Source organism: Ornithodoros turicata, chromosome 5 (genome assembly GCF_037126465.1).
Source record: "Ornithodoros turicata isolate Travis chromosome 5, ASM3712646v1, whole genome shotgun sequence".
In the NCBI taxonomy this organism is placed as follows: Eukaryota; Metazoa; Arthropoda; class Arachnida; order Ixodida; family Argasidae; genus Ornithodoros; species Ornithodoros turicata.
The window spans coordinates 8,570,920-8,597,798 of record NC_088205.1 but is presented as its reverse complement, the minus strand read 5'-3'; the positions used below and the strand labels follow the sequence as shown (position 1 = coordinate 8,597,798).

Genomic DNA, 26,879 nt, shown 5'->3' with positions numbered 1-26,879 from the left:
GTCCAAAGTACTTGGCCCACGGAGCTCTCCGGCGCATCAGTGCCGGGCTCTTCGCTCCCTTTTTTGCTTTCATGAAAGCCGCTGGACTCCTCGAAGAGCTCTAAACAGAACTCCGACCTGTCGTCGCTTCGCGTTCATCATAATTCATCCTCTCGTATTAACCGCTGTGAAGCGGGGTGGGGTCCTGTGGCTACCACGGGGAAACGTCCCATGTCATCATCACTTCTCCTTCATTTATTATTATTGTTGTTGTTGTTGTTTCTTTGGGAAACATCCAATATCATCATCACCTCTCCTTCTTGTATTGTTGTTGATGTTGCTTCTTTTAGTTGGTTTCGCTTTTGTATAACGCTTAAATTTCACATCCCTGCTCTTCTATAGTCTACCCTCTCAACCGACGAAATAAAACGTCCCACGCTCTGATTTGCATTCTATCGGAAGTACCACGATATCCCCTTTGCAAGCTTTCAGCTATTCTCCGTTCCGACTCCAAGTCAAACTTCGTTCGAGAGCATCGAGCACAGAATAGCCAATTTAGAACCTTTCATTCCTCTAAATCACGGCCCAACTTCTCGCGTCTGTTTCGCCTTTTCGCCGCTGGCTTCTTATTTCGCTTCCTCCTCCTAGCGGTTGTTCGCAGCCTGCTTACGCATTCGATGTGCGTCGCCATGTCCTTCACAGCGGGATTCCTCCAGGGGCATTCACAACACAAGCACATACTCGTCCTGGCAGCCAACGAGGCGAAGAGAAAGGAACGCCAAACACTCCTCAGCTCAGCTGATTTCAGTCTGCGCGCGTCGCCGTCGTTTCCTGCGTTTGTGCTCGACAACAATTCGCGTGTACGGTTGTGGTGAACGTCCTGCGGTCATGCCTTTTTGTAATTAGTGACTTTTTGTAAGTCCCGGACTCCATAATATGCGCGGCGTTGCTGCAGAAAAGCGCCTGGCGCGGCATTAAAAGGGCTTCTCCAATGCGAGGGTTCCAGTTATTACGAAATGGATGCATAATGAATGCAAACATGAAGACGAAGTGTCAGAAAACGCGTACGCACATAGCGTTCAACTAATTACGAGGATGTACGGAATGGTGGCTGTTTGTAAAGTGTAGAAAGTCATATCTAATAAAGTATATACGGAATGTTTTTTTATTCATGATGGAATTATTCATGATGGAATATTATTGTTCTGAAGGCAAATCTCAACTGTTTTTGTTTTTGTTTTTTATTCATTGCAGGTTTTTAATAAAAAAAAAGCATTTAGAGTAGCACAGGTGCCGATTTTGCAGATCGATTATTCGGCCATGCGGAAGTTCTGTGGGAGAGCGTACACTCTTAAAAATGAACTTCACCACATAGCACGCTCCTAGCCAACCATCATCCCGAATGACAACGTTCTCGCCCCTGATTTGTTGAAAACGGGAGGAGGAGCCTATTTTGTGTCCATTATGCACGGCACAAAATAGGCTCCTCCTCCCGTTTTCAACAAATCTAGAGCGAGAACGTTGTCATTCGGGGTGATGGTTGGCTAGGAGCGTGCTATGTGGTGAAGTTCATTTTTAAGAGTGTACATGTATCAATAAGAGGGCTAGGTACCTGAAATTCGTGAATCGTCTTTTTTAAGTAGTATAGGACTTCGGGGAAATGCGAGATAGCCGAATTGGACAGTGACTGTGTATGTGCGAGTATACTCGATATCCGCTCCGATACGGATGTGGATACACCTATTTTAACTAGCGCGGATGCGCGGATACCGTTTAACATATCCGCGCTCACCCTTACCTGTCTGAGCCGTAAAGCGGTTTATCTTACCAGCAGACCATCCATCTACTCCAATCACCCCCATCTCTCCGAAGCACGTGGTCCTCCGACGTAGAATGACGTAGAACGACGGTTTCGGTTACGTCTCATTTGCATTTCAAAATTCGGCGACGGATATTTCAACGTATTTGCACGTGGCAGGAGTTTTAAAAATTAGTGTGACTTTGAATAATGCCTGACTCCCAACTCTACAATCTCACATTCCCCCGAAACCCTCTAAAGACAACGTTGGTTAACTGTTAGTTAGTAAGTTAAAAGCTAGTTCAATTTTTGATAATGAGCTATCTAGTACACTCCAAGAAAAAAAGGGTACGAAAAGGTGTTAACTTCTATAGCTACCACCTAGGTCAAAAAGGGTGTAAAAGGGTGATAAAAGCAATTATCATATATCCCAATTGCTACAAAAAGGCATACGCCCCTCATCGCTCACCGAATCAGAAGCTGTAACCCTATCATTCGTACACTCTTAAAAATGAACTTCACCACATAGCACGCTCCTAGCCAACCACCATCCCGAATGACAACGTTCTCGCCCTAGATTTGTTGAAAACGGGAGGAGGAGCCTATTTTGTGACCATTATGCACGGCACAAAATAGGCTCCTCCTCCCGTTTTAAACAAATCGGGGGCGAGAACGTTGTCATTCGGGATGGTGGTTGGTTAGGAGCGTGCTATGTGGTGAAGTTAATTTTTAAGAGTGTAGGTAGCAGGTGAAACTTTTCAACGTTTTAGGCGCAACATATGCGACAACTGTTGCCTCCTTAAAGGTGTAGCTGCTCCACCCTTTTTTTTTTCGAAGAGTGTAGTTGCGTACTCTAGCCGACGGAACGTCTGCAAGGCCATAAACTCGACATGCAAAACCGCCGTCTGTTCTGCTCTCAGAGCCTATGTGGCGAATATATAAAAGGAACACCCTGTATAAAAGTCTCGCGCGCTTAACCTATATTGCAGGTCAACTTCTGAAGCAGACTGCTACACACACAAATTTTATGCGATCTCTTGATTATATTCGAGTCTGCTCGTATAGAAGAGAGAAGGTAGAGGCGGCGCGGTATGGAGAAAACTATTCGCGTTGCAAACGTGATTGCTACGCTGTCAGAGGCACACACTGTGTAACGTCGCCCTCCTGCTGCTTTCTGTGGCGTGGGTAACGGGATGTGTCTCCGCACGTCGGATGCAGATAACAAGGCGGGAACGATTAAATGACAGCGGGTTTTGAATTCGGCAGCGTATTTCTTATTTCTATGCTGCGAAGAACCGGGCTACTATCGCGACGAACCGAGGTGAATTGTACTTAGACGGGTGACATGATCTCAAGGTCGTCGAGATATCGTAACAGATATTTTTTTATAAAAATATATATATATATATATATACCGGGTGTTTCAGTTAAATCCCCGGGCTAAATAATTCGCGAACGGGTGCACCAATCCACGAACTTTCTTTTTTACAAGTATCTGTCCGATACCACCTACAAGCTGCACACCGTGTGAATGAGTGGGAGGCGCTCATTATTAAAATAAAAATGCAAATGAGTTTCGTAAAAAAGCGTAACTTCTGAAGCAGGGCGCTGTCGGCATTAAAATGGGTACTACCCCTTTTGAGACCTTCAATGGACACCTTTTAGAGAAAAATCTGCCACCAAAGCGGGTCATTTGTTGCAGTAATTAATTCGTTTCGGTTTACGTATTTTTGTCGCGGCTGGTCGCGGCGCAGCGCAAAAGGACGCTCTTTCACTCCCTTATCCATCAATAAATTACGTCCTTACATTAATGAATTAGACCAATGAATTACACCAATGAAATACGCCCTTTTGCGCTTCGCCGCTTTCGCTTTCCGCCACGGCGATTTCGGGTCAACGGCTGCCTGCCGCGCTCTGTAATCCCCCCCCCCCCCAACACAAGACGTTACCTGTTCGTTTCGTTCGGTGAAAGGAAAAAAAAAAACGAGATGTTCTTTCACGTAATTCCTCTCTAGACATCTACACAGGTGAAGTCATCAAGACCGCTAGACACAGCAAGCTCCAAGGTTGCTGCTCTTGCTGGCCACGCTAAGAGTATGATCAAGGTCTGAGTGTTAAATGCCTTAAAGAAACGTTGACTCTTCCAAATCGCAATTTACACATATCCATGAATCTCTCATATGTATCCGCCCACAATGACTACAAAATTTCGCTTCAAGCACGAAATGCGCGCGCTGCAATTTCGATAATTTTGTTCTTATAGTCTTTATGGCATAACAAAGAAACATTGTCGTGCACAATACGAAACAGGAAAGTAATGTTTTAAAGAAGTAAAATAGTGTAACGTCAAAGAGAACGTCACGAAAGGAAAATGTTCAAAGGCAGAACTTCTCGTAAAGGAATATTAAGAAACAATGTGCAGGTCTAGTTCAAAACACCTTCTTTGCTTTTTTTCTTTTACCAATCAATCAATCTAGTTCAAAAAGCATTATTATAGGTCAATAATCTAGAGTACATTTACGCGTAACTTGTTACTACTTATTATATCTACGTACGTAGAATACATATTTGTGCATTGTTTGTTTCGCTCTTGGTTCATACTGTCATGAGTTTCTGACCTCGAACATACAGGCCATGGATATTGCCATAAGCGGGTAACTCTCCTCTTTCCCTCCTCCTCCTCCTCCTTCTCTTCTTCTGAAGCAACTGCGAAGGAGGAGGGGGTGAATATGTTTATTAAGAAAAAAAGAAAGGAAAGGTAAACTGCGAAGGGTGGCTGGAGCAGACAAGAAACACTGGCGGCTCGGAATAGTTCCCATGTACCACAAGCTTGTCAGCGATGCATAAAGAATAGACTGTCTTCTTTAGTACCGTACAACAACAAAAAATCATCATCAGACCTTTTCGTCCAATGCAAACAGTGACACAGCAACCAGTCAACAAAACAAGCTATTTTCTTCCCATGTCCCCAGGGATTCCAATATAACGTTATCCCGCTTCCGACGTTCCTACGCTAGGCTTTCCTGCTGTCACAGACAGGCAGCCATATACCACACCCTCCAGTGTAAAAAAAAAAAATCGAAGAAAGAAAAACGAAAAACGAGGACCAAGCTGAGCTCGGGGGTCAGTTGCAGCACTATCCTGTATTCTCCCCTAAGACTCTTCTCCATTCTTTGCGCGCACAAGGAACAACTCTCTGTGAGTGACCGTGCAGTGAAGTATCCTATCATTTTTTTGACTCGCGCGGCCGAAATTCGAGAGCGTTTGTCAGCAATGCTCTACCCGACAACGCAATGCCAGACACGTCGGCGAAGAAAAGGCTCCCTTTCCGTTGCTTTACCGTGTAAGAAAATGCTGCTCACGAACCCCGTGGGAAGGGCTACCGGTTACAGGGAAGAGATTGCGTTAGGGTTACTGGCTGTTTCTCTCTCACTCTCTCTCTCGCCCCTTTTCTTTTTTTTTTGATACAATGTACCGAGAGACGAGTTGTATGTAGAACTCGAGTGTGTATGGCTTGTTGTCTGATTTTCTGCGTGTGTCTACGTGAGGAATCTTCCGAGGCGGTGTTTTCTTTCTTTCTCTCTTCTTCTTTTGTTGGTGTTCATAACGCGAAGGAATAAGACAGAGGGAAGAGGAAGAAGAGAGGAAATAAAAAGCAAAATGGAAGTGAGTGTGTAATTCGAGCTGATTGACGGCTTGGCATATTTGTGTTCGTCATGAAGAGATGAAAAATAAAGGGGCCGGAAGCTATTGAACTGTAACGAAATACAAACGAGAGAAACACGTATTAAAACTGATATATCACCACTACCTTCGCTCTAAACGAGACAGAATCATGACTCACGCCATAGTAGCGGGCAAAGTTATATTAACTCCTCCGTGTCATAATACAAGTGTAAAAGAGAGTAAAGTAAAGGAGAGTAAAGTAATCGAGTCTTTGCAGTCCACTGCGAAATCAGAAGCCACAAGAAATCTGGTATGTCTCTGAAAAACAAAACAAAAAAAAGTGTTGTCGAAACTTCAAACGCAGGCTTCCATTGATGAAGTTAACGGTTACCGACATGGCGAACTTATTTCACTAAAATTTAATTTTTATCGTTTTGTATGACATATTTGATACAGTAGACACATTTATCATTTATTGTTCTATTGATGATTTTTTTGTGTGGTACATTTCACATACGTGTCGAATATGAAATATTTGTCACATCATTTCATTACAGCATTTCTTCATACTGGCTAATCTTTTTAACTCGTGTCTTCCTCATCAATTTCGATGCTTTGTGTGTCGTCTTAATGGTATGAATTGGGGTCAAAGTATGGTTGCCAGCGAGAAGTTCTTCATAGCTTACAATCATATGAGACGGGTCTCCTCATTTGGAGCTCATTAGTGTAGCTCCTGATTGAAGGACCCTCAAAGGGATCTTATAATGGCGCGTTAGAAGACAGCATGTTTCAGAGATTTCGTCTTTTCTCTTAGCTACGAGTACAGTCGCATCTTTGTTGCCTGACGATGTATACCTTAATGATGCCCTCTTGAAGGAAGAATAATATACGTAATATTTCTTAAGAGTTTCAAGGAGCTTCTCAAGTACTAATTGACTTCGCTTCTTGCAGTTAATATTATGCGTACATTGAAAAAGAGCTACGCTGCCGCTTGTTATGAAAAAAAAAAAGTATTCATCATACTACAATTATTTGAGTTGCAAGAACTAGCTTTATCATGTTGCCTCCAGACCTCAAACTGCTATACGCGCAATTTACAAATATGACGTGTTTATATGATTTATCATGCAGCTATAAATCTACTGATGGGAATGATGATGTCATGTATAAATAATATATATATATAACTTAAGTTTCCGTCTGCTATATCATAACTAAATGCTAGATTAGATTAGATTAGAAAGAAAAAAAAGGGAAACGGTAGGTCGCACTGGTGACGCAGCCGTACCATGACACTTGATGTGTGGAACAGGCTAAAACATTGCTAAAATGCCAAAATGCTAAAATCACATACTAGTTTCTAAACTACGGGACCTCATCCTGTATATTATCTACCTATTGTATTCTTCTTGGAAATAAACAAAAACAAAAAAACAAAACAAATATACTCGCCTTCATACGCATCCTGTTGTGACGTCCCTGCTGGTATCCTATTAATGTAGCTGGAATTTCATGAGCGGAAAAACAGAAATAATAATAACGCCGGTTTTTTCTTGATGTGACGGCTGCCTAATGACTTGTTCCTGTTTCTGAAATCCGGCCGGAAGCCAGAATAATCCAGCGTGATATGTTCTTGCAGAAAATCCCTGAGCCAGAGAGAGAGAGGAGATCCTGAGGAACAACGGGACTTATAGGATCAAGGTTGGCAGAAAAACGTCCCTTGAGGTATCGTCTACTACACAGACATCGTCTGCGAAGGTAAATCTCGCTGGAGGAATTCGCTTTAGTTATGAAGCAGACCAGAGAGACGCCTATCAACGGCCCAGCCAATTACGTCATCACTCCGTGGGTTGTTGTGCAAGAGTGCGAGTAGTACCCGCTGTATTATTCTCTCCCGTACCGCATAAAAGTATGAGTAATTTAATTAATTACTTTAAAATACGCATGGTTACTCACTGTAATGACTGGTGTGTAGAGGAAGATGGAACTGTAGAATGGGCGAAAATTTGAACGAACGTGCATGTAGAATGCGAGTGTAATACAAACGGAAGGTGAAAACCTGCGGTCGAATGACCTGTTCAAACTGTATTCGATCCCTGTCGAGAATACGCAAGGCTTTGAATACGCATTCATGGGAAACCTAGCCTCTGCCTGCAGATCCTAAAACGCTTTGATACGCTGAGACAAACGGTTTTCTCACAGTCTTTTTCATGCGTTAGCATTACGAGTGTCAAAGTGGAAAAACCTGTGTGGGTGTGATGGGTGGGTGTGATGGTGAAGCCTCACAGAGGCAGAGGTATCATTGGATATGTAAAGAGGGGATGAGTGTAAATGTAAATGATATGAAACTGAAGTAGTTGAAGGGTAATTAAGAGTAAGAGGTATTTAAAGTAAGAGTATTTAAAGGTAATTAAAGTTAGAAAGTTGAGATTAAAGTTAATGAATATAAGGTATATGTAATTAAGACAAATATTAAATGAAATTAAAGGTTACCGAGGGTAACCGCAGGTTACCGGAGGTAATTAAATGTAATAAACGTCAATTAAAGGGAAATTGAGAGTAATTAAAGCCAGTAAACTTAGTTAAAGGCAATGAAATGACATTCAAGTTACATCAGGTAACCTGCGGTTAACTTCGGTAATTAAAGTGGGGGTAACCGAAAGTAATTGAGGCTAATTAAAGGTTACTTAAATGGACTTTCATATATTAATTGAAGGTGTCGAACCAGAAGCCAAGTACAGACCGGAAGTGGAAGTCTAATTTACCGGAGTCTGGTCTGGCGATATACCAGAAGTCGATACCCAGAAGTCAAGTATAGACTGGAAAAAGTGCTTAATGCTGACGCATTTCTCCCGCATTTTTTATTTTTTTTATCTACTACTATCTCATAATCTCGTAGAGTGAAATTAAGGTGGATCTGTTTCTGTTCCTCGGCATTGTGGCACGAACCACAATCAAGGTTCATTGAGATTGGGGGGAAGCGGCTTTGATAGCTCAGTCGGTAACGTGTTGGCTCGCTGACCTCAAGGTAGCGGGTTCGATGCCGACGGAGGACGGTAGCAATATGGGGGAGGTAAACATTGCCGTGTGTCGGAGATTTCCGCCGCACGTCAATAGAACCCCAGGTGGTCGAAATTATCCGGAGTCCTGCCCTATACTATATACCGCTATATACTATATACCGCTATATACTATATACCGCTATATACTGTATACCGCCATATACTATAAGCAGATAAACCTTACGTGTGACATCACGGAACCATTATTATTATTATTATTTGTTCCTGTTCCTCCTTTTGAGGTTTCACTAACGGATAAGAACGTACGCGATTTTGCTATGACTCTCTAATGCGCGCAGTCCCATGGAATTCATGTAATCGTCCGTTTCGAGGCTCTTTAGGAAGACAAAACTGAAATAAACTAGCTTCGTATAGCAGTAAGACGATATAGAAGTTTAAAGAAATAAATCATATCCTTTTTTTTTTTACTTGTTAGCAGCGTGAGACTTCAAAGGGGATTTCGTATTACCGAAAGGAGCAAAAGCGTGTTCATCCCATTTATGTGCGTGTGTGTGTGCGTGCGTGCGTACAGCACTCGGAAGTTTCATTCTCGAGATTCTTACAGAGAGACAAAAAAGAAAAAGACTTTCGACTTCTTAGTTGTCTTCTACGGAAAAACGTCTCGCCTACACTATTAAAAGTGTATTTAAATACCATACTTGGAGGAAAGCTGCGAATTCCATCGCATAGACGCATGGACTCTCCATATAAGATCGTAAGCGCTTTTCTGTAGAAGCGGCCATGGAGTACGGGCACCCATTGGAGTGCGGGCGTCAATACTACAAATGCATGCTGACAAATAATACCTTAGAACTCAGATATATGCACTATGGTATTTACGCGTGAATGAAAAAAGAGGAGAGGAGAAGGAGGATTTGCCTCTGCAATATCATACTGAATTAGCCCTGGCCAATCTCCCTTGCGGATCGCGGCCATCTTCTTGGGGAGAAGAAGAAGAAGAAGAAGATTTCAATTCTTCCCCTTCCGATATAGTTTGCTGCGTTCATATTCGTTCTAGGTGTATTTTACTCATTGTCATTTCTAGCGCGAAATGTTTGGAGGGGAGGTGAGGAAGGTATTTCATCTACGAAATCAGTTGAGGTGGTAAAGTAAATGTTTTATTTATTTATTTTTATTTTTTCGCTTTTGCATCGGGCGGTAGGGGTTCCTGCTGAAATCAATTTGATCACTATAGGATAGCACGGGGAAAAGAAATGTACCCCTGCTTTTGATTTATTGTACTTATTTCTTCGTTTTCATTGTTTTGTTTTTTTTTTTCTTATTGAGGAGAGAGTCAGGTACAGCCGTCGTGGTTCTAATAGTGATTATACAAATTGTGTTATGGATTACGCTATAGCTTTGTACCGGCCAGAACTCTGCTCCAACTCTTGTACGGCAAATAACCACGCTAAGAAACAAAATTATGTCCATACAGCACAAAGTCCTCGCTACAAATTATCAGTTATGCTCATGCACACTCGTACTAGTCTTAATCCACTGCAAACGAAATGGGCTTGTTCGAACAGCTAGGTCAGAACTCTACAAAACTGGGCTCCGTACAGTGCCATATACACTGTAAACTTTTTCACACCTTTAAAGGTGTGCGCCACGCACATTAAACCTGGTTGCCTAACATTGTACCTCCAGGATGATATTTTACACAATTCAAAAAGCATTACAAAAGATCAGGTGTCAGTTCAAATCTTGCTCTCATTACGTCTTGAATATAGTAGATACGTGCTAATGCATATATGCATCGCTAGCGATAATCGAGCACGTTCAAGTGTCTACAATACTGTTCAACAATGTTGAGACTTGAAAGACTGAATTTTTGGAGGGCAGACAGCATGCGAGTAAAGAAAATTAGTGCTAAACCGTACTGCATTATGATGTTACCAAAATTACACTAAAAAGGGCGTTCGCCATGCACATTATTACACCTTTAAAGGTGTGAAAGCGTTTACAGTGTAGTATAGAACTATCCCAAGCCCTTCATGTAGCTGAATCGCGACACTTCCGCCAAGGACACATACTATGAGCTTTTGCTCACAGTGAAGCGCGCGAACTCCGTAACTGACAAGCTTAGTACGACGTTTCACAGTCAACTTCGGAGCGTGCGTTAATCGATGTTTTACTCTCCACACCCCGCGACTGAATTCCCCTAACACACTGGTTCGCGCTATATGCCGTGAACACCAGTTGGGGAGCGCAAGGACAGCGCAGAGGGTTGCCCGGGATCTCATTAGGGTTCGTTTGCATCACTTAAAAGTTTGTTCCAACAAGCAGAGGAAAGTAATTCAGTGTGATCCCTCCTGACGCACAGGTTGTCAGCCAAGAGAGCAGGGGTTGTAATTTATCGGTCAACCCATTGTCAGAGGCGTTAAGTCAAAAGGTACTGTACTGTGGGGTATTATAAAAGTTTAGTAAAAAGGTACTAGGTAGATATGTAGACAGCTACGTGAATGCTTGTGCAGAATAAACATAGAAAGGTTCATTATTTTGTATTCATTCTGCGTGCATCGTTGTGGACGTGACTTCAGTTTCGACATCTCTCTGTTGTTAGCAATGTTCAAGACATATGGTTGCCCACGAGTGATATATTTATTATGTACGCCTATTTTCCTCTGAAATACTCTTGTAAAAGAGGCTAAACATACTTCATAGCTACTACAACATTGATCATGCGAAGATTTCAACATTCTTTAGGTTGGAGTCACCATTCCGCAAGTCGACTTCGCCTCACGCTTGCAACTATTTGGTGAAGCGTGCTTTACAGGGCAGAAATAGAAACAGAGAGTCGCCTTCACCCAACACTTGGCAGCGTTAAAAGGAACCAGCTTTACAGTATTAAATCCATGCAGCAAGTCAGCTTCACCTCACGCTTGTAAGCGTTAGACGAAGCGCCCTTTACAATGCTGAGACACAAGCAGGCAGCTTCTCCTGAAGACTATGTGCGTTAGGTGAGGCCAACTTGCTGTGTCTGCATGCCAGACTTGTTAAGGGCGCTTCACCTATCGCTCGCAAGCGTTGGGTTAAGCCTACTTGCTGTATTTATTTAACCCTGTACACTGGGCTTCTCCTTAAACTGTCAAGTGTTAAATGAAGCCACCTTGCTGTTTCCTTTAAAGGGGAATATGTTGATTGAAAAAAAAAAACGAGGAAAGGTTAGTCAGGCATAGCCCGACTTGCTATTCCTTTCATAAAAAGAAAACGAAGAAAAGGAAAGAAAACGAAAAGAAAGAAAAAGGAAGAAAGAAAGAAAACAAAAAAAAGGAAGGAATACGAAGAAAAAGGAAAGAAAACGAAAAACCATTATCACCTGACCATTACTGACCTGAGGAGTGTTAAGTGAAACCGACTTACGACAATCGAAACAATGTCAAGAAATAGTGAGTAGCAAGAACAGTGTACCAAGGTTTTGACACAAGTGGCATTCCTTTTTTCTTCTTCCTTCGGCAAACGTACGAATAAGTTAGTAGTTAGTCAGGTCAGGCATCCAAACTCCACTACGAGCATCAACACTTCTGTTTCTTTCTCCGCTTTTCTTTTAATTTGCTTTTCCCACTCAATCTCGATATTTGTAACGACTGCATACGTACCGGCGTTCTTCCGCAGCACATCATTAAACGTAAAACGAATACTTGTTGTTTAAGAACAGTTTGTATATTTCTTACGAGCAAAATTGTTCTCTATGTAACACGATCCCGCAACGCCAAATGACGACAAGTATTCAGCAACATCATCTATCCAGCGCACTCCTTACAATTTTGAATGTGGACGCGTAATGACCTTGAGTTGAGCTTCGCATTTCCACTGGTGATTGCTTCTCCCAAAACACTGCAACTCAAGTAACGACGCATGTTTCAGAACAAGCATGCAGAAGCTGTGTCGCTTGGGTGCATATTGCAAGGCATTCTAAAGGAACTTCTCGTTAGCGCGTGAAAAACAGATACCGTGTTCACGAAGCAGTTTCGAAAACAGGAAATTTTACAGGAAACGCGATTGCAGACTGAGTAGCGCTAATATACTAGTGTGCGTGTGTACTAGCGCCAATGTGTGTGAGTAGAGCCCGTGAGAAGTAATTTTGGGGCGTGGAGGTGGGGTGAAAATTTATGTTAGGAGTAGCAGAACACCTCGGTAGACGAGTTCAATTCCTCGTTCTATTTTGTTTCCCCTTAGAAACTAATAAACATGGATTCGATGACAATGAAAAAAATGGCTAGACTTCGTGTTTGTGTCTGTCCTTTCGTGTTCCCTAGTCTCGGGGTTTTACATTATGCATCATCTTCACCAGCTCGCTTGCTTCCTTTTGAGACTTCGTGTTTGTGTCTGTCCTTTCGTGTTCCCTATAGTCTCGGGGTTTTACATTATGCATGGATTCGATGTTGTAATGGACCTTTTTCGCATACGCGTCGTATCCTAGCGGCCATCCAGCGAACCATGCTCGGAGGGCGTCGAAAAATCCACGTTCGTAGTGCAAAGGACCAAAACCGGTCCGGAGTGGGACGGACGAGCTCGCGCCGTTCGTGCGGTCTCCCACTGGTCCCCACTTCTGTCGTCCCCATACTGCGCCATCTAATGACGACGGAGGTAACCCTCTTTCCGCACCTTAAGGTCATGCGCATGCGCATAAGCCGTTGTGAAAAAGCCCCATTGCTTGGACTGCGTGACGTAGCCTCAAAGAACCGAAAACAATAGGAGGTGACTTTCCCCACGTTTTTCAACAGAGCCTAAGAAGCTTACTACACGAGCTTCCGGTGTTGCGTAAGATGGCGAACAACATTCGAATGATATGAAGTCGACACGCGAGTACTTCATTAAGCGCGGCACAAATTATTAAGAGAACGATTGACGATACGCGGCTCACGGCTCTGTGTCTCATTAATTAGAGCAGTCTTCCCTGATTCGTTTGTCAGGTCGTTAAGCGACCCTGTGAGCCGACATGAAATATTCAACGCGAGCCTTGTCGCGCAGGAGACATAGCTGCGAGGTATGCGACTACTCATTCCAGGTGTTGCGAATAATTGCGAGCAGCTCGAATGCTATTATATTAGAGGCTTTTGTATAAGACTAAACGGAGCTGGGTTGCGTTTCGGTTTTATGCTATGGATATTTACTGTCATTTATATGTCCTTTCTTATTACAGTCAAACTCCTTTACAACGAAACTGAAGGGACAGCAAAAAAAAATTCGCAGTAAAGGTATTTTCGTTAAAAAGGGTGTCCATTATTGGACCTATAGGCTCCAGCGGGACCGAAAAAAAATTTGCTGTAGTGGTATTTTCGTTAAAAAGGTGTTCGCTATAAAGGAGTTTGACTGTATAATTTTTTCCCATTGTTTCGAATCACATTTCTCCCGTTCACCTTTGCTATGATGATCTGGTGCAGACTTGTGTCTTTAGTGCAAACACGTAATATGCTGTTGCCTGTTTTGTTTTCCACGCAGAACTATATTTTGTTTTACGAATCCATGATGCCTCCAACCTCTTTTTTTTTTTTTTTCTGCCCTTGTATTCACATCAAACTTTCAATATTCACCCTTCACAGTAAATTATTGACAAGCCTAAACATTACATAAAAAGGAGTAAATATCAGAATACACGCTGCTTGTATGTGTAAAGAATGTTAGAGAGTTATACACTACCTCTCGTCTAATAATCGTGTGACTGTAATACACATTGTGCACCGGACACCGGTCATAACGTGTGATGTGATGTGATGTGATGTGATAAAAAAATATATGGGGATGTGAGTTCATAATGTACTGACGAATAAACAGCACGATATATGATTGGGGCTACAATAGGGAATTCATCTTTCTCCGACAGGCTGCACAGTTGACACTGCCGCACACATTTCGAACTGTAAAACCTGGCGCGTTCACGCATGCGCTGAAGCGCTGACTGCTTCGACATTTTCATAAAATTTTTCGCCTTGCTCTTCACCAATATTCTTCGGTGTTAATATCTACGACAGTCATTGTTCAATTGCCCATCTTTACGTCAATAACATCACATCAACAAAACAACATTATTCGTAATCACGCAAAAATATGCCGACAATAATATTCCAGTAGTAACATAACTGCCCTGTGGCGTTGCAGTTGTCTCGGCACAAAACGATAGAATAATTAATGTACCATATATAAAGAGATTGTGTGCCCGAAACATTCCACCGTTTTCTCCTCAAAGCGACTACGGAAGAAACTGCTTTGCCACCACATTACAAAAGCGCGTGTTACTATCCTTACCTTTACTGGGCATTCTCGTCCAACTTTAACGTCGATCCACACAAAGCAACGCCGACGTCTAAATAATATTGTAGATGTGGCGACATTTCCTTTCGTTCCAACTTTCATAATTTATTGAGAAGCCAATAATGCAGCATCTATCGTCTCCTGCATGCTGGCAGCCCCATGTGTCGTATATAGGCGAAGGCAAAAACTTGGACGGATGCCAGAATTTTGCATTTGGATGATCTCCATTGTGTTCTAGTGTCATATGGCTTTTCTGCTCTGCTGCTGCTTCGTGTGTAGCGAGACAGTAATAAAAGGAGCGCAATAAAGACGTCATCCTTTTTTTTTTTTTTTTTTGTTGAGTGGCGCCATGGGGGCAATATGGGAATGCTTCCCGACTTGAGAGTTCCTCATAAGGAAAAACAGCAGCTTCTTTATCCTTTTTTTTTTCTGCGCTTTTGGATGGGTTATTGTCCTGCACGATGTGATAGTTGCTACACCAAGAACTTTAATGTTGTGGGGATCCTAATTGGGTTAAGGGATGTTTTGATGGGGGTGGGGAAATTATTGTTTCGTTGTGCAGGCATTGCCCGCACGCAAGCTTGCCCGTACGTCATGACGTCGACGAGTATAGTGTAGAATATGTATATCTCGACGTAACTTTAACCATTCTTCTCCACGTTCGTGATTGACGTTATTTTAAAGCATTTGAATATATAGTGAGCGATTCGTCCGTATGATTAAAGCAGTCACAAAACCACTCCTTTCGTCAGTCCGAAGCTGTGTCGAAGAAGGATGATAAAATCCAGAGAACTCTGATAATGGTCTATTACGCCACGCTTACGAAGTTGATTTCCAAAACTACACGGCAACTTCTGAACTCTCTCTGTCCGCGTATAAGCCCAAAGACTCCACGGTAAAGGTCCATACCTTGCACATTGTTAAAATAGATATTTTTTAAATCGCTTATCGTTTATTATAAATTAATAATTATTTAATTATTATACCAGCGGCGGTGGTAGTAGCCAAGGACGTGCTGAAGACAGGGAGGTGGTGGGTTCGAATCCTACCACCGGCTGTGCTGTCTCAGGTTTTTCCGTGGGTTTTCCGAAGACTTTCGAGACGAATGTCGGCGCAGTTTCCCCTGAAGTCGGCCCAGGACGCATAGTAACACCCCCCCTCCTCCGTGTTCCCTCACTCTTTCCTGCTGTCCTCTTTCCATCTGTCCATATCTGTACCCCGCTCCTAGCCACAGTTGCTTCGCGGCGCTAATACGAAATTTTAAAAAAATAATTAGTATTTATTGAAGTTATATGAGATTAAAACAAAGTTACGGGAACAGCTGGAGCAGTCAGAAGATAGTTGCTTCGACAATAGTTTCACGAGTAATATAGAATGGAATAGAAATACAAAGACAAAAATGGAAACGTAGGTTGCACTGAATGATTGAAAAGATTATTTCAGCGCGTATGTTTCAGAACACCGAAGAACGCCCTCGCGAAACTTGACAACCGACCTTTTAGCGTTGAGAAGGTACTGGGGAGCTGGCCAAGGCAGTTAACACCAGCAACCTGCCCTGTGTACACTGACGACCTACCTCAAGGGCAATTAGTTTCACGAGTGATCACGATTATCTCATTCGTAACAGCAGAATTCGTTATCGATAAATAAGAAATACCATCAAATACCAACATGAATTCTCGCAAATGCCATTGGCTACCCCACCTCTCGTTTCTCACACGTACACATTTAGCACTACACACATCATATTGAGGAGCCAAGCGTCCTGTTCTGTCCGTCATTTCTTTTCGCCTTTTCACAACATCGTGAGCAATCCTCCGAGCATCGTTATCAGCGGGAGTCACATTGCGTTTAATCCACCCAGCCCAAGAGTCAGACTTCCAGAGGGACATACAAGAGAGCAATTGCGATAAGACCCCCGCTGCCTGGGGCTATCATTTGAAGCCGTCTCCTTTTGTTGCTACAGCAAGAAAACTAATCGGAGTGACAAAGACAGGGGGATGAAAAGGAGCGAATCTAAGCTGTCCTTCCCTTCCTAACGAGGACATTTAAATCCTCGCTCGATCTGTGCTCGCAAGCTTTGTACTTTCGTTTAGAGCGTCCTTGGAATTTCGATGTTCCTCGCAACCTTTGTACAGAACTGCGCGGCCGATACTGTGTAGCTAGGCGCCTTCGAATAATCCTTTATCGTATGAACATCGCGCGAGCAACAATGACATAAACGATGCGTGTGGAGTTAAATTTTATTGTTTCGCCGAAGTGCTTATGATAGTTCGTAGTCTTACATCGCCAGATAACTATGAACATGAGCGGCGCCACAGCGGTCGGTCTGTGGATTGCTTTTGCCCACCTGACGGTTCTTTAACGTGCGATGAAAGCTCGACGTGATTACACACTTCAAGGAGGGTTTGCGCAGGCGCAGTGACTTTCTTTCGCCATCGCCTTCTCGCTGCTCGCACTGCTAGTTCCGGGCTGGCAAGACGGCGGCAATGGCAGCGGCCCGCACGAAGGACAAAGGCCGAAATAGTTGAAATTGCATTTGGATTAATGTGTATTTCATCCAAGCAAACATCCTGGACCAGTGTTTTCTTCTAACTTGAAACTTCAGTGGATATAGGGTATTGTGCAAAGCTCTCGTCAGACAGTATCAAATGAAAACCTGGAACAAACGAACGTGAAGTGCGGACGGCGCAGGGTGCCCAGCGGGATTGCGCCGATCAGGATTGCGGGCCGATCAGGATTATGTGCGACAGTGCGTTTGGGGTATTAGTTGCGCTTATCTGTTGTAGGGGTATACGCCGTAACGAAGAAGTACGTACAGGTTGGGACAAAACTTTACGGAACACGCGAGCGACGTACTTTTTTCTTTGATGCGACACCCTGGCGGCTGCCAGAAGCGGGTGAGTTCACTGTTTCGGAGGGGTGGAAGGATGAGCTGTTAGCGACACACAGTGGTAGTTCCGGTGTCGCTTGGGTGTGCCTGGGAGGGAAGCTACCGCTGTGTGTCGCTAACAGCGCACCCTTCCACCCCTCCGAAACAGTGAACTCACCCGCTTCCGGCTGCCGCTTGGGTGTCGCACCGAAGAAAAACTACTCCGCTCGCGTGTTCCGTAAACTTTTGTCCCAACCTGTACCTCTTCGGCACTGCTTAAACTACTGCTCGAAAAAGCGTTTATGCCAACCCGTTTAAGAAAACCCGTTCCGCCTGAAAAAACCATCCGACATCCCGCAGAACCGCCTTTAACTTGATCTTCCACACTATAAAAGAAAGAACCCCCTTCTTATCCGTCTTCCCACTTCATTCTTCCGAATGCCCGCGGGAGGGAAACAATTCTTCATGATCGGAGCCCCGGGTTTCGGTTTCGATATCACGAGCTAAAAAGAAGGCGGGATGATAAACAGCGTCCGTCGGCGCACTAATATATCACGGATCGTGGCTATAAATAACCTGCGAAGGCCAGAAAGGCGTTTCTTCTTCTTCTAACTCTCGGAGATAACAAATTAACGACAGCACCTAAGGAACACATCTCGTCTCACGGAATTCCCCCTCCCTTCAAAGGGCAGTATGTAGATAGCGGGAGATTTTTGCGCGCTGGAATGCTAAACGAGCCATTGTGAGAACCGTGTTTGCTCCTCACTAATTGAAGTTATTGCGTATGACGTAATATAGCAGCCTGACGCGAATATGTATAATTGCGTCGCGTCAACTTGTCTGTCTAAAGTTTTTGAAATATGCGCTAGCAGACGAGCCTTCTGCGACGGAATTTCATGCGGACCTTTTTGCTTCGCGTTTATAGTTTGGAGGCCGGCCGCGTAAGATTAATTTCCTAGAAATACGTATCCGTGAATGGTGTAAAACGAATGACACGTCGAGGATAATTACGTGCGCCAACGGCGCCGCGCGACGCAAGGGTTGGTTTGTTTGTGACGTTTTCTGGGGACATGGGTTATCATGGTCGTTTCTCCCGTTCCGTGCATGTGCAGTGCGGCTAAGGAACGTGTGGCGAGATAACATGATGACATGATAGATCAAAAGTGGTGCAAGACGGGGTAGTTTGTATTGAATCATCACGTCGAGATGCAGCCAAAGACACGGACAGAGGTTAAACGAGTAACGTAGAGGACGTAACCCAATCAGTTCAAACCCACCCGACTAAGTTCAGACACGTGGTGTACGCGCTGCATTTCTACCAGAGCGTAGATAATCAACTACCACTACCGTAACCTGCCAACCTACTAATTACCATATACGTCTGCCCTCTCGAAACTCGTGAAGAGGGCTGTCATCAAAGCCGCTGTGAAGAACGCACTCGTCAGATTGTGTATACATTGTATTGATGATGGCTTCTGCAAGCAATTGGCTAGGCTACACAGCTCAGGTTACTCGGTTCACAACTCGGTTCACCTCCTGACAGCGGTGGTAGAGTCTCTGGTCATTCAGGTAATGTTGAATCAGACGGGGAGGCAAAAGGAGCACCCCCCTGGTCGCACCGTTTCCGTCCTGTATCTGCTCAGGTTTTCTCACAACATAAAGAGAAAGGGGGCGATATGGTGAATGTGATTTTCACGCCCCCCCCCCCTCCCCCTTGCAGTTGCAGTCTCTTTGCGTCAAGATTAATCACCCGACAGAAAGGACTGGATTCAATGTGCGACACCGGAAACCGTTTCTTGATTGTGTGCAGGGGATTGTTTACAACATTCCTTTACAGTGTAGGCCAGTTTTACATCGGGCAGTCTGGCCGTCGTCTAAATACCAGACTTTTGGAGCATTCGGCCTCGGGTGTGTGTGTGCGAGTTTGCAGAAGTTCTGCCCTCTACGTTATTGGAATACTTGATGCTATACGTAACTTGTATAGAGAGTTCTAGTGCATCGTACGGTATCGCCTTTGCGTACGTAAAGGATAGCGTGGTAGTTCTGCCCAATGCGCGAAGCCCTCTTTATGTTTTGCGCGTGCGCATAACCACCAACGCTATCCCTTACCCCAATAGGGGACGATGCACTAAAATTCACTAATCTGTGTCCGTGTCTTTGGCTGCATCTCAAACTTACGAAGTTATGATGATGATAGATGCCGAAAATTTTGATGATGCTGCGTCTTATCCTGATAGTGGTGATGACGACGGAGATATGAGCAAGAACAAAATGCGAACGTAAGTTGCGACATTGTCAACCAACTACTCCCGTTGTATCGTAATACTGTAAAATACTGTACATAATATACCGGCCTGGGTGGCTCAGTCGGCAGCGTGTTCGCCTTCTGATCCCGAGATCGCGGGTTCGAACCCGGCCGAGGACGCCAGCAAACTTGGTGGCAGGGTACAAGTTCCTTAGACACGCTTTCTTCCGCGAGGGACGTTAAAGACGGGGTGCCGTGCGATGAGCTTTCATCGCACGTTAAAGAACCCTCAGGTGGGCAAAAAGCAACCCACAGACCGACCGCTGTGGCGCCGCTCATGATCTCAGTTGTCTCGCGACGTAAACCCCCAATTATTAAATTATTATTACTGTACATAATACGTGTTAATGTAATGCAGTATAATTCTTCCCCCTTCCTTTCTTTTTTATTTTTTTGTACACTCTTGTAATGTCATATACATGGCCCTTGTGTTTTTAACTGTCAATAAGTAAGTTATGAAGAAATACCATTTGTGAAGAGCCCAACGCTTGATTAATCCTTTGGCCTTGTTCGAAAGACAATTTCGTTGTTCAGGATGAACACATGAGTGTTAATAACACATAGATAATAATAATAATAACGTAGCTAATAACACGTGAGCGTTATCGCACATAGCGTTCCCCGACAAAGTTAGTATAGGTTTCTTACGCGTCATTGTTTTTTACTTCTTCTTTATTTTCTGCCATTACATCTACCCTGCGTCTCCCTCCTTTCTTAGGTCTTTACGTGCCTACTATAATCTCGCTTGAAGGTATCCATCATTTGTTGAGAGGCCGACGATAAATTATGTTACGATAACGCCGCGTTCTTCATTGTGCAACCAGGGACGCAAACATTTTGACAGGCCTGCAATTAAGGGAGCAGACGATTAAGCTTATCTTGACGTTAGATACAAGTACACGCGCACATATATGTATAAATATATATATATAGATCCGTATCGATTTATCTTTCCACGTTTATTTATCTCAACACATATTGCCCACTTTCTTTCGCTGCGTTCTCGAACATGATTGAGGAAGTTGACTGAAAGTTTCGAACTGCGTGGCAGCGAGAAGCAAGAGAAGCAAATTATGCGCCAGAACATAAATAATCGGGAATCAATAAAGTTAATGGAGAAATTACGGTAATTGGGGGCCCTCGATGGCCGGAGTAAAAGTCATAAAAACGACTGCGATATGAGAGCAGCCTCCTAGCAACAGAAATTGTATTACGGACAATTAAGGGCTGTATGGATGATAAGCATAAGGACAGAGCGGCTTCAATGGGCCCTCAATCAGGAGTAAAACGTTGTTGCGTTTGGTGTGATAAGGAAATAGATCACGTGTCTGTACTTTATTACGAGAGCATGTTTTGTCAGTAAGAAACGTGGGGCACGTGCAGGTATCGCAAACTGCATTCAGGTCGTTGTGCGAAACACTCGGTGTGCGCTGTCGTCGTATGGAGCGTGGAAAAAGTGTGTTGGAAACACATTAAAGATGCAATGCATGCATCTTTAACGCAAACATGGATTCAAGATTCTGCACGTTAAAAATGCAACAGTGCCTGCTCTGGAACAGCACTCTATAGCGAATAATGAATTTTATCATCGTATCGTTTCTCTTCCTTGGTGCTGCTTCATCTATCTTGATGTTGAACTGTTGCGGTATCACTGTGCGAGAGGAATTTACATAAATTGAGACGTGTTATGTTCAGAAACGTTTCTGCCTGCGGCTGTTAATGTGATTTTAGGGACTGACATTTAAATTTATAAAAATGCATAGCTCGACTTCTATGACGGAGGGCTGGAAAGCGCATAATGCTCACACGAAAACAGAGAGCAATGCACGTTTTCGAGTAGTCGTGGGGAATGAGCAGGCGGACAGCGCCGCAGAAGCAGCACTCTCGTATTGGAAACGGACCGATATTGTTCTGCTGAGAGGAGATCGCTGTTCCATTCTGCGACGCCTCGTGACACCCCTGGCTTCCCACCAGTGGACAACCGACATTCTCCATGTTGAGCAGAGTTGACCCAACGCTCGCTTTCCGCATGCCACGAAACACCTTTCGTCAAGATGCTGCATTATTCCACCGAATGCGACTCGATGTGGCCTTTACAGCTCAGTGGCGTTACCGCTTGAGACAAGTTGATTCTCCCACCTGCTGCCACTGTGGTGCTCTTGAGGATCTGGAGCACATTCTTCTTCATTTCCCCCACTACCAACCTTCCCGAACCGCACTCTCCGAGTCCCTTAGTCAGCTGGACTCTCGCCCCTTCTCCCTATCGAAATTGCTTGGTCCCTGGCCCAATCCAGCCCAGCAACGATCTGCGCTCAAAGCTCTCTTGATCTTTCTGGACACCATCGGACTTCGATCGTTATTGTGAAGGGGCTCCTGTATTTTATTCCCCACATCCCCACCAGCAATGGGGTAGAGTATCGCCTCTGGTGATGAACCTCCCCACTCTCCTTCTCAAATAAAGTTGTTGGTTGTTGGTCGAGTATAGTCAGCTATGGGTTTTGACGACACCATTCGCGCCCTTCTTAGTTCAAATTCTACTTCAACTTCATGGTTTCCAACATGTAAGGAGAAAGAGCCCGACTTCGGATAGACAAATTGCAAAATGTGAACAGACAACATTTTCAACGTGAGCAAGCACACGCACACAAAGGGGGGGGGGGGGGAGGCTGTGATGTCGACACGGCCGCCTGTTTTAACATGAACACGTCTTGCGTGGTCGTCTTGCATGGAACGTGTTGAATGGATGTGACAGTTGATGCTGTCGCGAGCCTTAATATTCGTTCTCGTGCTGTTCGTTTTCGTGTTTTGTCTTTTTGTTCTTTCCCCAAGCTCAGGGAGATGTTGCCAACCGCTTGCGTTCGGTTACCTTTTCTATTTCCATCTATTTCTGTCGTATTTCTTATCTATTTATTTCTTGTTACTTTCTTGTTTACTTATTACTTTATTGTTTCTTTCCTATTTCTTTCTTATCTTCTTATCTATTCTGTTCACATATGGTTCAGTTGTGGAGTACCATAGCCGCATGCATGATAGAATTTGAAGTCATTTCGTTCGCTGATCATGTACAATCCACCGATTGCTGTGACTCGACTCACCGCTGATGTTGCTGCCCACGATCGTACTTGAAGACAGTCTGGTTGAACCACCCTGAGATTTGTGTATTGTCATTCCACAGGGAGGCACAATGGGAAACTGTTTGTTTGTGTGTTTGTTTGTAAGAAAAAAAAACAAGGAGAAATTGAACTCGTCTCCCGACTTGTTCTGCTACTCCTAACAAAAATTATCACCCCACCCCCCAAAACTACTTCCCAGGTGCTCTACTCGCAAGTTCGCTATTCACTGTTCAGAAGTCCACTATCCACATGTTCACTAGAAGTCCACAATTAAACACAATTATCCCAAGATCATGCACACAGGATGCTGGAAGGTTGTATCCATCCCACAGCTCTGGACAAATTTCACAAGTGCCGCCAAGGCAGCATTCCTCGTGTTCGGTGCCCAAAGTCCCAACACCTTCACTATATCGAAGACCCTGCTGTCTAGCCGATCAAGTGTAGCTTTCAGTGTAGCTCTTTGAGATGCATACCTAGTGCAGTGCATTATAATATGCTCACTATCCTCCACTGTTGCACAAACTGAACAATTCGATGAGTCGGCTCTTCCAACTTTATGAAGAAAATGACGGCCATAAGGCACATTCAAGCGACACCGACCAGCGGCATGGCCGAGTGGGCTAAGGCGTCCGCTCGTTGGTGGTAACCAAGGTCGTGCTGAAGACTGGGAGGTGGTGGGTTCGAATCCTACCGCCGGCTGTGCTGTCTGAGGTTTTCCCTGGGTTTTCCGAAGACTTTCCAGACGAATGTCGGCACAGTTCCCCCTGAAGTCGGCCCATGACGCATACTAACCCCACTGTCCCCCACTCCTTCCTGCTATCCTCTCTCCGTCTGTCCACATCTGTACGTCGCTCATAGCCACAGTTGCTTCGCGGCGCTAACACCCAATCAAAAAAAAAAAAAAAATCAAGCGACACCGGTGTAAGAACGTCTGAACAGAGCGCGGGAAACTGTTCTTTTACATTCGACTGTCCTATACTTAGTGTAACGTTGGCTGCTTTCTCTCCAATCCGTGTCCAGTCGTGATGCAAGGTACTAGGCTTGCTCAGTACATCAGGTCTATACACGTGACACGACACATGCGTCCAATTTGCGGATTGTTGCAATCGAGCCACAAGCACGTGTTATAGTTATGTCCCAGTATAGTCCCAGTATAGTCCCAGTCACGTCGAGACTGGGAGGTACCCGGGTTCGAATCCCGGTGCCGGCTGTGCTGTCTGGGGTTTTTCCTGGGTTTTCCTCAGACGCTTTCAGACATTTGTCGGCACAGTTCCCCTAGAAGTCGGCCCAGGACGCACATTTCCCCAGGGCGTCAGTCGTGACGTTGCCCACATAGGTGAGGCCGACAACGGCAAGCCCTTTCAACATCACCACCACCACCACCTGTTATAGTTACTGCACCCACGCTGGTATAGTAGAGGGCAGATCATCGTTCGTTGGCAGCCCATCGATTGTCTTTGTCACGGTGTACTTTCGGATGCCAATGGCACCGTTGACTAAAACTATCTTCAACGTCGATGTAAATAGTTACCACATACGGATAGCTGGTAGCAAGTGGCTCTCTATATTGCAATGCGGCAGATTCGGCCAGTTTCATTTTATGTACTTTACGGCGACACTCATTCAATTCTGCGACCAAGTTCCGAGTGGACCTTCGATTCCACCTTGAGCAGCACACTGCAACGAATTGGCGATAGCTGATTCTGCTGTACTCTGCTTCTTCTTTATAAGTGTTGAGAGACGTCAGCCAATATTTGGCTTGCTACTCTTCAAAAAAAAAAAAGGAGTAGTTCACCCGGATCAAATTTTCTCTAAAAAACCACGCACACGTCGACATCGTTGTTGCGGGTATACAAACTTACGGGCTCATGGGCTGTCGAAGCCGATACCAAACACCTTCTTGTGCGGACATTTGGACTTTGCAAGTATGCGAACTTAAAGGCGTATCCACGTAAAGAAGAAAAAGAAAGACGCCACACATCCACCATTTCAAACAATCCGTCACCTCACTCGCTCTGTCTTTACACGCTGAATACACCAAATAGCACAAAATAAGCAACGTTCCTGTGTCGCTTCAACAGACCTCTAAAGTCATTAATTATAAGCACCCTAATTACTGCAATTAATTACATTCTCAGTGATCAGTTACCTTCACGATTACTTTCTACGGTATGTAATTGTAATTTTTAGTGTATAGCTTAGCTTAACCTTAACTGCACTTTATAATGTACTTGGAGTTACTTTTAAGGTTACTTTGCATGCCACTTGGCGTGCTTTGCGTTTGGCACGCAATGCACGTGACGTGCTGGGCCTCTCATCACCGTTTTACTGTGCTGCTTTTGCCCCAGGTCAGGCACGTTGTCATGTTTCTGCTACGCGTAGATTTCCAATCATTGTATTCCACTACCTATTTCATTTGCCTCTCGAATAAATATTTCCATATTTGTACAGCGTTTCACTGGGAAGCATCATAAAGTTATACATAAAAATGACATATTGAAATGAATGTAAGTCTGTGTAGCTACTTTTCTATTCCAAAGTGTATTGATTTGTGTAGTTTCCTTTTCTTCTTTTCTGAACAACACGTCCTGGAGTGGCCAGTCCTGAGTGCTCGTGACTAACATCTCCTTTTTTTTTCCTTTTATAAATAAAATCAAATCGACTACTTTTCATCGTAACTATAATTGTAATTGAGAGCACGTACTTTTATGAACTTTTAATAATGGAAAATGTAACCAGCGGTAAAACCTTTTATTAGTATGTAGTTGTAATAATAAGTCAATTACTTCTTAATTGCATTGAAAATTCTTTACATGTCTGCACTTCAACCGCCGGTTAACTCAAACAGCAGCACGTAGATGTTGGCCCTGGCGAAATATTACAACAAAAGCGCGTCAGTGTATAATATACTCATAAACACACCACACCAAGAATACAACACAGCTATAAAGCCCCCTATATATTTGACGAGCAGAGCAAACAGCGCCGCGCACGAGAAAAGACACAGGAACAGAGAAAGCCGAGCTTTTTTTAAAGCAGCTAGCTTAGGTTCTGCGAAAACAAGGAACACTTAAAACATCTATAGCGTGGTGACTTTATTGCGTCTCAGACGGGATCGGGCAGTGTGAAGGATCATAGAGAGGGATCAGAGCGGAAATAGAAACTCACTATATTAGGCTGGCGACGTTCGCAATAGGCATTGTGCCTGTTTATATAAATAAGGGAACTCATATTGGCGTTCCCGGAATGGCGCGAACAACACCTCATATATCCTCTCTCTTTTTCTCAACCTCCTTCCTTATAAGGTGGAAGCGGAAGTAGGATATTTGAAATAGTGCTTTTTGTGCAGAGGAATGTTTCGTGTGTTTATGCGTTTGGAAGAAAGTGTTGGCGGAGTATCCGACTGGGAGTCTTCTGCGCAGTTTTTATTTTATTTTTTTATTTTTTTATTGAAATGGTCGCTTTTGAAGTCTAAGAGTTATAGCTCCAGAACGATATAGGATGCTTTGAATATTTACGCATCCTGCTTCATGAACAGCGCTGTTTTCCTGATTTTTCTTTCCATGGCAACGTGCTGATTAAAGGTACTGGTACTTTTATATATGTGATTCCTTACATCGTCCCCGTATTATACTGCACGCAGGAATACCGAACAAAAGAGAATTGCTTTTTCTACGTGTGGTGCTTCGCAAGGTACAAACCCCTCGAACACACCTACGCGTCAAACTCTGACGATAGAGGAGCGAGAGCTGCTGCCACTCCCATTGGTTGTCATAAGCACGTGACTCCTCTCGCGCTGCCTCACTGGCTGAGACGCCTGCTGTGACGT

The 26,879-nt window shown here is 44.0% G+C and overlaps 1 protein-coding gene and 1 long non-coding RNA gene across 2 annotated transcripts in view; one reads left to right on the top strand and one right to left on the bottom strand.

Moving 5' to 3' along the window:
- Positions 1-26,879, top strand: part of LOC135393956 (uncharacterized) — a 167,037-nt gene that overhangs the window by 72,371 nt on the left and 67,787 nt on the right. Inside the window, exon 3 of the long non-coding RNA XR_010422729.1 lies at positions 7,083-7,201. This is a non-coding gene — a long non-coding RNA (uncharacterized LOC135393956). The remainder of the gene's footprint in view (positions 1-7,082; positions 7,202-26,879) is intronic.
- LOC135393954 (para-nitrobenzyl esterase-like) overlaps positions 1-26,879 on the bottom strand; it is a 157,280-nt gene that overhangs the window by 71,495 nt on the left and 58,906 nt on the right. The gene's annotated exons all lie outside the window — the stretch shown is intronic.